At 32.4% G+C, this 10,184-nt stretch overlaps 1 long non-coding RNA gene across 1 annotated transcript; it reads right to left on the bottom strand.

Annotated features, from left to right (window-relative positions):
• Positions 1 to 996: 996 nt before the first annotated feature.
• LOC126750696 (uncharacterized) lies at positions 997 to 4,820 on the bottom strand. The gene is made up of 2 exons (XR_007665798.1): positions 4,682 to 4,820; positions 997 to 1,146 (listed from the first exon to the last, which is right to left on the bottom strand). It is a non-coding gene; the product is annotated as an uncharacterized LOC126750696 (long non-coding RNA).
• Positions 4,821 to 10,184: the final 5,364 nt, after the last annotated feature.

The raw sequence follows: 10,184 nt of genomic DNA, 5'->3' as shown, positions 1-10,184 counted from the left end.
CCAATGTCTGGTCTTTCTTATTTCTCACCCTTAACATCTTATCATCAGCCATAGGAGGACTGGTGATTTTTTCCGTTCTGATCAGTGCCATTTGGAGGACAAGAGTTTGGCAGGAAATATTTCATAAATTTTCAGAATTGGAGAGCGCTGTGATGTTAAACACCGCCCATCAGAAGGAACCAAACTGCTTGAAAAATGCCGGGATCCAGTTTGTAATCGGACTTGTAGTCCTCATATTGATTATATTCTACAATATGATTTTTATGCATATGACCTTTCAACAGTTTTACCGCATAATTATTTTCATTTTTATGTTTCTTATATCATCTATACTTATCAACTTTTATCTGGCCGTGAAGCGAAAAATTCGTGATCTAAATGAAAATCTTAAAAAGGTGAAAAATTACCAGTTTAAAAGTGCCATATCTAACACAAGAAGAAGTAGAAGCATATATCGAGAACTGATAGTACTGATAGGCAAACTGAATAAGCTATTTGGTCCTACGGTACTACTTATGTACTTCCTTTATGGAATAGAGTATATAGAAGTGGCCGTTTTCGTATTTTTGTGCAGTAGGAAGTCGGAAGTGACGATTCAGATTTCCAGCGATATTGATCCAATTGCTCTTTTTCTGAATACAGTTCTTAGGGTAAGCTTAATCCTTTTTAGAATCCTTACAGACGATATAATCATTATATGTCCATTAGAATACAGTGTCTAATGTCGTTAATAAACTTTGTTTTGTCCTCACTATTTCAAATAAATTGAATATTTAGCATATAGTAAATTAGAACGTTAGGTTCATATTTTATTGCTTACATAATTTATATATATTAATTTAATTTAAGTATTTCTTGCACTTAAGGTTTCTTTATTGCTACATTTTTTGATACTTTTACTTGATACTTAAATTGAACTACCTACATTTTCTTCTTGACCTGCCTTTGTATTCCATTACCTATTTTTACTTCCTATAATAATTAAAACCTGTGAGCGTCATTTAAATAATTTTATAATTTTTTAATACGTTAAATAAATTCAAAATAGTCCAAAATAATCAAAATAAATCATAAAAATAGAATAAACACCTTGTAAAACAACTGGGCGCTTGGGTGACTCCAAAGTAGAGATGGTGACGTGTAGACCTGAAATAATAAAAGTAACCTGAGCACACTTATTCCCGTAAAATTAATTAATTAAAAAGAAGTTAAGCAAAACTCATTAATATGAAAAATATGAATTAATATGTTTTAAACTTGCTCAGTGATTTTACTTTTACGATAACCATTTAATTCATGTTCACCAACATTTAACCACTTTACTTTAATATACCAAAATTCATTATTCACCAATTTATTAATTTTATCCGATTGTTAAATGTCCCAGTAACGACAACGTACTGATATTGAATGATATACAATGGTTCAGTATGCCAAAACGTGAGCACTACATTACTCACAAACCGTAGCCAAAATGCTACCAAAAACATTATCATAAAATATGAGATTGAGACAGCAATCTCCGATCTATACCACCTGACGATAACACACTTTGTACTGAGGGGACACCAAAACGTGAGGGTCCTCTCCAGATACAAAGATTAAATACAACGAGCTGTGCAATGGTCCCAGACCAGCTCAGTATCTTAACAAGAAACAATAAACAATCGTCACAACAATACAAGCAAGACAAGCAACAATCGTTCATATAAATATATAAATATTTCATTAATCACATTTTTAATTAAAAAGGTAAAATATCGGCGTAATCAATAAGATAGAAATAAGCATACTCTGTGATAACACTCACCCTTTCTTGTAGTAAAACACTACACCAAACCAACACAGCTTATTTCACGTCGCAACACCCTTTATTGTTTTTATTAAATAACTTCACTCTTTAGTAACCAAAACTTAACTGAATTTTATAAACCAAATATTGATCTCAGACTCTTTTATCGAAACCCATAAAAATAATTCCCGAGGGGAAACGCTAAGTGTAAACCGTATTTGGTTACTTACGGTACCGCTGAGTTAGCTTTAGTTTTGTAAATATCCTGGACCTCTTTTCGGTCAGACCGATAAATTTTATCTTAATGACTAAGAAAAAAAAAATTCAATTCTTTAGAAAATAAACAGGGTCTTACATTCCTTCTTATCAATCCTCTCCCGTATTAATTCTTATTCGAAAATATGCAAACAATGTACTTTACCTGTGCGAGAGAGATGCAAAGGCAGATTAAGAAAAAACACCGCCAAAAATGTGTGCGGACAGTACGACCACAGTCTAACATTTCAACAAGTTTCAAGTTAAAATCTTCAGTCAACAAGTTAAAATCTATATACTTTGGTACGACTACGGACGAGAAGCGAATTAGCAGTGCAACTAAACGCACGTGTATATCATAAAGCCGCAAAACCTCTCTTACCTTCCTTTTGTGCCTTACTGGGTAAGACGAATATATGTACATTTACAATTTATTAGTTTGATATACATTCTTCATTTACGATTTAAAATAATTTACTATTACAATTTTACGTAATCTTTCTATAGACGAAAGGGTTCGGATCAGGGGATGACGGGGTGAGCGAGATTAGCTTATAAAATTACATCTCCATCACGAAATATGGAATAAAATTGAAAAATGCCTAAACATAAATTTATATTAACTGACAGACATAAAATTAGATAAAAAAGAAGAAAAATTTAAGAATAACTTTTATGTTGAATTTAACTAAAATAGGGCCTTATTACAATATATATAAATTTATAATAGGCTACCACGAGTTTGCTGATTTAGAAGAATCAACTTTATTTCCAGTTTAAATGAAGGTACGGAAGATGTGAACTCGTTTATTCTGTAAAAGTTTATTTTAAGTGTGCAATATTATAATAATATAAAAATTGTTTTCTATCATTTCTCTTCTACGTAAATTTAGTTCTATTTGATAAAGGTTACCGTCTTTAAAAAAATTAATTTTCTTTCAAAAAGTCGTTTAAACTTACGGTTTTCGAGCAAATGCATTTTAAAAACATCTGTCTGGTAAATTTAAAATACTTGAATTACTCAGTTCAAAAATTGGTTCTTGATTGTGCGAAACATGATGCTTTAATTCAAAAGATGCGTTCTTGCTGTTAATGCTTGGAAAGATCTTAACATACGATATCCCCACTCCCTTAGGATGACTTATTATAATAATCCATTTTACCTATAAATTAACGATAAATACTTTTAACATAATTACTTTAGTTATGTGTTTATGTGCTAGAAAAAAAAAATATTTAACCTTATTGTAATTAGTTTTGGCTGTTTTTTGAAGGTGATTTGTTAAAAATGTTTGGCTATAGCAGAAGTTCAATAATATTTTTAAAACCCATAATACTGGCCTCTAACTTACTGGGATTGGCTCCAGTGTACAATTTTAACAAAAAATCTGTGCAAAGCTCCAAGGTTTATTGCATTTACACCATAGTATTAATCGGTGTAGTAATTGCTTATTCTATAGTTTTCGCCTTACGTGCACATTCAATGTCGACTTATAGGGATTTCCGTTCCTGCTTATTTCTCACCACCAACATCTTATCTTCAGCCACAGGAGGTCTAATGATTTTTTCCGTTCTGATCAGTTCTATTTGTAAAGCAAGACTTTGGCAGGAAATATTTTATACTTTTTCATATTTGGAAAGCACTGTGATGTTGAACACCGCCCATCAGAGGGACCCAAATTATTTGAGAAATGCCGGAATCCAGTTTGTGATTGGATTTGTGTCCCTAATATTGACTATATTCTACAATATAATATTTTACCGTCGGCATATCACAATTGAACAGATTTACCGTATAATCATTTTAATTTTTATGTTTTTCATATCATCTATCTATATCAACTTTTATTTAGCCGTAAAGCGAAAGGTCATGGATATAAATAAAAATCTTGAAAAGGTAAGAAATGCGCAGTTTAAAAGTGCCATATGTAACATCAGAAGAAGTAGATGCATGTATCAAGAACTGATAGTACTGATAGGGAGATTAAATAAGCTCTTTGGTCCAACGATACTACTTATGTTCTTCTTTTATGGAATAAAATATGTAGAAGCAGCTGCTTTAGTGTTTTTATCCAGTAGAAAATCGACAGAGTCGTCACCTATGAAGGAAGTTAACCCAATTGTGTTTTTTCTGAATACAGTTTTAATGGTAAGCATAACACTTTTCTGTCTTTAGAATCCTTTGCAGACTATGATCGTGTGTAAAGGATTTAGAACTTAGTTCAACAAATAATCTTTTGGCCCTCCTTAGTTCAATGAATTTGCATGATATACAATACGTTTTAGCAGATAAGAGTGATGCATCTATATCCCTAAAATGTTATCCGGGAAATTCCGTGATGAAAAATGATGGAAAATGTCATAGATTAAACTAAGAATTACTAACTAAGAAAAATGATGGAAAATGTCATAGATTAAACTAAGATAAATACGTTTAATCCACGACATCCGTAGAAAAAACCGAAAGTACCAAAAAAAATGATCGGTCGTTTTGATTGATATTTGCAACCAATTTTTCAGGAACCGCATTTCATAACCGAACCAAATTTCAGAAATTGTATAACGGCAACCGGCACCACCGGGCGAGCCGGTTAAGTTACGGAACTTACCCTAAGTAACTTGTGGCTTACTTACCTAGTAATATTCCCTCCTATAGGTTCAGGGCCATATTAAGATCATGATTCAGATCATTGCACGAGGGTACTAAGATTTTTTTTAAGTTATGTACATTAAAAAATGTTCACTAAAGTTTATTCTATAGACAACTTTTTTCATGAAAATTTCAGATCATGTTGACGTTGTCAGAAAGTTTACTCTGTATACAGGGTGTCCGGAAAGTCAACGATAATACTGAAGGGGCTGATGGAGCAACTCATAAGCACCCAGAAAAACATAAAATGACTTTAGTAAAAAATCGATGGTTTTCGAGATATTGGCACTTTAGTGGAAGTCACCAAAATCCTACCCTTGGATCAGATTTTCGATTGTCACGCCTTAAAAATAGATATTTTTTAGAATCTCTTTTTAGCTATGCAACACTGAATAGCCATTTTACTGATCAAAGACAAACATTAATTTAAACGGCCAAAAAATTTAATAAGAAATCTATTCTAAAATAAAGTATTACTTATTTTTATTTTTTAAACTTTGAATTTGACCGCTCATACTGGACCGAAAAATTGTACGGCAACCCGGCTAATACCTTAAAAAGTTTGCTCATTTAATTTAATTTTAAAATCGCCCAATATGTTTCAAAAAAAGCTTTACTATTATTGTGATAGAGTGAAAGACAAACCTAATCTACCTTATGAAAAAAATAAAACAAATTTATAATTATGTTATGTTCAAAAAATATTTTTATTTAACTTAAAAAAAAAATTAAAAATCAAATAATATGTTCAAACTGTCTACCACCAACGCGAATGCAGGCGTGGCATCTTTTAATAAATGACCTATTGATCCATCTTGCATTCCTGGCAGCGTTAAGATGTTGGGCTGCATCATTTATTCGTATTCGTATTCGCCGTATTCAGCAGTATTATTTATTGGTCTTGCATAAACCTTTTCTTTTATGCAACCCCAGTAAAAAAAATAGAGGGGGTTTAGGTCTGGAGACCTAGGAGGCCATAAAATTGGACCAAGTCGGCCGATCCATCTGTTGGGGTATGTTTGGTTTAAATACCGACGAACTTCATGGGCATAATGTGCCGGGCAACCATCATTTTGGAACCACATTATTCGGCGACTGGCCAAAGGAACATCTTCTAAAAGAATTTGTAGATTGTTTCGACAAAAATCTAAATAAGCCTGCCAGTTCAAATTTTCTGGTAATGCGAATTACACGGTCCACAAGTTTACTTTAAAATGGGTACTGTGACCTTTCTTCTCGAATAGAGTGGGGATTTTCCAACGCATAAGTGTGCAAATTGTGCATGTTCATAAAGCCATCCTTTTTGAATGTACTCTCATCCGACCACAGTATATTATTTAAAAAATTCGGATCCTCTTGATTTTTTTGCAACATTCTGCGGCAAAATTGTAGGCGTGGTTCGTAGTCTCGAGGCAGTAGGCTTTGCACTCGTTGAACATGATAAGGGTGATATTGAAATCGCCTAGTGATGTCGTTTACTACTGATTTCGGTCTCCCTGTTTTTCTTTCGATTGCTCGTGCCGAAGTAGTCGGATCATTTTCAATTTCTTCTAAAACTTAATCAACATAATCAATACGAGGTCTTCCCTCTCGAACAGGAGCATGAGGCATTCTGCCTTCGGAATATGAGCGGTGAACATTAATAAATACACGATAGTCAGGATATCGGGCCAAATTCGGATATCTTTCTTGATAAAGATTAGATGCTGCTAGAGCATTTCCTCTGCATTCACCATAAATGAGATGCATGTTTGCATATTCTTGGGCGGTATAAGGCAAGGGCATAATAAATGATTAATCAATAAAACAAAAACAGCTCAAAGAACACAGTCCACAGGAAAATGAACTCAAATACAAATCCAAAGCAAAAGTTAACAGAAACGTTAGGATACAAGCAAAAAAGTAGTTAGTTCACGGAATACTGTAAACAAACTAAATTCAACTAAATGGTGATAAGAATTACCTTCGCTTTTGATTTTTTTAATTTTTAAGTTAAATAAAAACATTTTCAACATAACATAAAAATTTGTTTAATTTTTTTACAATGATATCATAAGGTGAATTAGGGTTATTTTTTACTATAACACAATAATAGTAAACTGTTAAAAAACATTTAGGTAATTTTAAAAAGTAGATTAAATGAGCAAACTTTTTAAGGTATTAGCCGGGTTGCCGTACAATTTTTCGATCCAGTATGAGCGGTCAAATTCAAAGTTTAAAAAATAAAAATAAGTAATACTTTATTTTAGAATAGATTTCTTATTAAATTTTTTGGCCGTTTAGTTTAATGTTTGTCTTTCATCAGTAAAATGGCTATTCAGTGCTGCATAGCTAAAAAGAGATTCTAAAAAATATCTATTTTTAAGGCGTGACAATCGAAAATCTGATCCAAGAGTAGGATTTTGGTGACTTCCACTAAAGTGCCAATATCTCGAAAACCATCGATTTTTTACTAAGGTCATTTTATGTTTTTCTGGGTACTTATGAGTTGCTCCATCAGCCCCTTCAGTATTATCGTTGACTTTTCGGACACCGTATATAGGGTGTGATAAGGTAATACAGAAATTTTAAAATTGTCAGTAGCCTAGGTAGGGTGCAGAAGATACGTATTTATTTCCTACTATCACTTTTTTGCTGTTTAAAAATTTGGTACGGAAAGGCCTAATTAGTAAAAAACAGATACTCTATAAAAAAATTAACTCCTTCATAAAGTCGATGAGACTTATTGTTTTCGAGCAGAGAGTATTTAAATAATATTTACAATTTAACAACAATTTAAATACTTTGTAAATATAAATTTCTCAAATTCAAAAATTTATTCTCGAATTTGTGAGACAGGATGTTTGAATTTAAAATACATGCGTATTAAAATACCAAACGTCAACGCTGCAACAACATACGGCTTGCTGCTCATACCTGGAAAAGATGTTAACATACGATATCCCCACTCTCTCAAGCTGACTAATATATATTAATCCATTATGCATATGGATGAATACTTTTAACGCAATTACTTTAATTTTGCGTTAATGTGATAGGAAAAAGTAATCGGCCCTATTATAACCAGTTTTTACTCTTTTCTGAAGGTGATTGGTAAAAATGTTTAACTATAGTAGAAGTTCAATAAGCTTTTTGAAACCCATAATACTAATCTCTAACTTGCTTGGCTTGGCTCCAATATACAATTTTAACAAAAAATCCGTGCGAAACTCCAAGATTTCTTGCGCTTACACCCTAGTGTTAATCGGTGTAGTTACTGTTTATTCTGCAATTATCGGCTTACGTATACATAGTGTGCCGGCTAAAACGGATTTCCGTTCTTACTTCTTTGTCGCAACTACCTTCTTAACATCATCCACGGGAGGTCTGATGATTTTTTCCGTTCTGTACAGTTCCATTTGGAGGGCAAAACTTTGGCAGGAAATATTTAATAACTTTTCAGTTTTAGAAAGCACCGTGATGTTGAACACCGCTCATCAAAAGGAACCAAATTGCTTAAAAAATCCCGGGATCCAGTTTATGATCGGATTTGTATCGCTAATATTCACCATGTTTTGTAGTCTGATATTTTATCAAACGCGTATCTCGTTTGAGGAGTTTTACCGTCTAATCGTTTTCACTTATATGTTTTCTATATCGTTTATACTTTTCAACTTTTATTTAGCCGTGAGGCGAAAGATCATGGATCTAAATCAAAATCTTGAAAAAGTGAAAAATGCCCAGTTCAAAAATGCTATATTGAGTATCAGAAGAAGTAGATGGATGTATCAAGAATTGATAGCACTGATAAGGAAATTGAATAAGTTATTTGGTCCAACGGTACTACTCATGTACTTCTTTTATGGAATTAAATATGTAGAAGTAGCCACTTTAGTTTTTTTAGCCAGTAAGATATCGAACTCTGACTCGATAACTGCCAACCAAATTAATCCAATTGTGTTTTTTCTGAATACAGTTATAATGGTAAGCATAATACTTTTTTGTCTTTAGAATTCTTTGCAGATGTTTCTATGATTGTGTGTGACCACTACATGAGACTGAATTGGAATCGTATCTGTTCAATAAAAACCCGATGATCAGTAAAAGAAAATATTTATTAGCGGCAAGGTTACAGTTGGACCGACTTAAAAGAACTAACATGCAAGAAAATAAAGATACGGAACAAAAACATTACCAGGAAGCGGCGAGACGCAACGTAAACGTTTTCGGTTTAAAAATAGGCCAAATCTTAAATATTATAGTCCGGTCTATTTAACACTCCCACTTATTTAAGATTTAACAACATCAGAGTGATTTAAAAAAAAAACAACTTACACCTAATCAAAATAAACATAAACAAAGCATTAAAAATACAACTAATACCGACTGTTTCTAAGCTAATCATAATTCACATTGACAAATTCAACTTTTCCAGTAAATTGTTAAAAACAGTTTTAGAAAGAGCTTTTGTAAATAGATCTGCCAATTGGTTACTTGAGTTCACATAACTGACCGATATATTTTTCTTTTCACACTCATCTCGAACAAAATGTACCTTAATGTCTATATGTTTCGTTCTACTACGAAGTTGCTGAGCTTGTGTAAGTTTAATAGCTGATTGGTTATCAACATGAAGTTTTATAGTCGAGACGTTAATGCCAAGTTCTTTTAGAAAATGTTTCAGCCATAAAGCTTCTCTAACTTCAAGCACCGAACATAAACTAGAATAGAAGGATCACTCTAAGCGCCGCCCAAAATGTTGCCTTTCTCACTCGCTTTCTGATGCTACTCTTTTTTGCTGCCCGGTGGCGACTGCGTTATACAGGGGCGTCTTCAATATTAGAACTATAATAGCGTTGTGCGGAAATTTTGTACTTTAAAAATGCCGGCGATATGTTGCGTAGATGGCTGCAGGAGTAAAAGGGGATATACTTTTTTTTTTAAATAAAAATGGATTAGTTTACAGAAAAAAATACACGCTTTTCTTCAGTATTTCTTAAATATCTCGGAAAATTGAGATCCTACAAAAAAATTCAAAAAGTGTCAGCGATTTAGAGTACATATTTTTTTTAAATCGTGATTTTAATCTAAAAAAATGCTTTTTTGCTTAAATTTTTGGTAATATTCTGTTATTAGTGGTGGTTTTTAATAGTGAAAGCTATCCGATTTATTATTAGTTGCATTGCAATCATTTGAATGATATAAATTTTAGCCACTTATACCGTCTAACCATACTTAAAACTGCATTTTTTTCGTCATTAAGGGTGGTTTTTAAGGGTTTAAGTTTCAAAATATTGATGTGTACTATAATCCCCAATGTAAAACTATATTTATTTTGCATATTTATATGAATTCTAGGTTGTAAAACACCTATTTTCGTTTTATTTGAATTTTAGTGGTTTGTTCTTTTATCCCCTATTTAAAAAGCAAATAATTAGGCATTTAATAAGTTTTTTTTTATTTAACTGCCTTTTTATATTTCACTGTTACCGAGTTCCATATGCTGAG

The sequence above is a fragment of the Anthonomus grandis genome, chromosome 1 (genome assembly GCF_022605725.1).
Source record: "Anthonomus grandis grandis chromosome 1, icAntGran1.3, whole genome shotgun sequence".
Lineage (NCBI taxonomy): Eukaryota > Metazoa > Arthropoda > Insecta > Coleoptera > Curculionidae > Anthonomus > Anthonomus grandis.
The sequence above is the reverse complement of the archived record's forward strand: the minus strand, read 5'-3'. Positions and strand labels throughout refer to the sequence as shown.